This window comes from Nothoprocta perdicaria, unplaced genomic scaffold, assembly GCF_003342845.1.
Source record: "Nothoprocta perdicaria isolate Ctin4 unplaced genomic scaffold, notPer1 scaffold_55, whole genome shotgun sequence".
Taxonomy (NCBI): domain Eukaryota; kingdom Metazoa; phylum Chordata; class Aves; order Tinamiformes; family Tinamidae; genus Nothoprocta; species Nothoprocta perdicaria.
The window spans coordinates 4223131-4224419 of record NW_020455810.1 but is presented as its reverse complement, the minus strand read 5'-3'; positions in this window follow the sequence as shown (position 1 = coordinate 4224419).

The window sequence follows — 1289 nt, the reverse complement described above, 5'->3', positions numbered from 1 at the left end:
ACGTCATGATGAACAAAGAAACTGCTGGGTGTTGCAGTTTCTAAAAGCAGAGTAGCAATAGAGTAATGAGTCCTTTTACTGTAATTGTAGCTAATAACCCTTCAGGAAAAAAAAAAAAAAACCTCTGTGTGTAATCAGTTATACTCTGATACTCTTGCCTAACAAGGCAGATAGTATGTGTGCACAAAGCTCAGCCCAACATGAAGTATATAAAAAATGAGCAGGCCCAAGGGGCCTTGGAGAGAGCTGCCAGTGTGGTGGTTTGTTGGGACCTCTCAAGTTTGCAGGACCACGTACTGTGTGAATCAAGCTTCACTCCATGAGCCCATTTGTGCTCAGTTTTGGGCCCCTCACTGCAAGAAGGACATTGAGGGGCTGGAGCGTGTCCAAAGGAGGGCAAGGAAGCTGGTGCAGGGGCTGGAGCTCAGACCTCACGAGGGGTGGCTGAGGGGGCCGGGGTTACTTAGTGTGGTGAGCAGCAGGCTCGGGGGAGACCTTATTGCTCTCTACAGCTGCCTGAAAGGAGGCTGTAGTGAGGCTTCTCTAAAATAGCAGGACAATAGGACGAGATGACAATAGGATGAGAGGGAACGACCTCAAGTTGCACCAGGGGAGATTCAGGTTAGACATTAGAAAAATTTCTAAGTGGACGGAATAGTAAAGCTCTTTAAGAGGTGGTGGTCCTTGGCAGTGTGCAAGGAGCATGTGGATGAGGCACTCAGGGACATGGCTTAGCAAGCAAGGTGGGGATGGATTTATGGTTGGACTCGATGATTTTGAAGGTCTTTTCCAACCATAGTGGTTGGAAAAAAACATTGTGATTAGGGAAAAGGCAAACAAGGGTGCAACCCCTTTCCACCATAGTAGCCTATAAAGAAACCTCTCTGGTTAATTACTTCATTAATTCACTGAATTGCGGGTTATGCGGCAGCGTGGGACCAGCGCCCTTTCCTGCGCGGCCCGGGAAGATGGCGCCCGCGGGGCGGCGGTTGGCGGCGCCGCGCGCCGGACTCTGTGTCCCGGCGTGCACCGCGCGGCCCGCCTCGTGAGAGGCGGGAGCGGCCGCGGGCCGCCGGTCCTGGTGCCGCCATCGCCGCTCGTCGCGTCAGGACCGGAGCGGCGCCTGTCGAGGTGCCCGCGCTGGGGCAAAATGCCGCGCGCGGCGCGGGGCGGCACGGGCAGGGGAAGCCGCTCCTCAGGCCCAAGCGAGGTGGCGCGCGCAGAGCGCTCTGCGCGCGGGCAGGCGCAGCGGGCGCCTCGCAGCGCCTTCCTGCCGCCGCTCGTCAGGC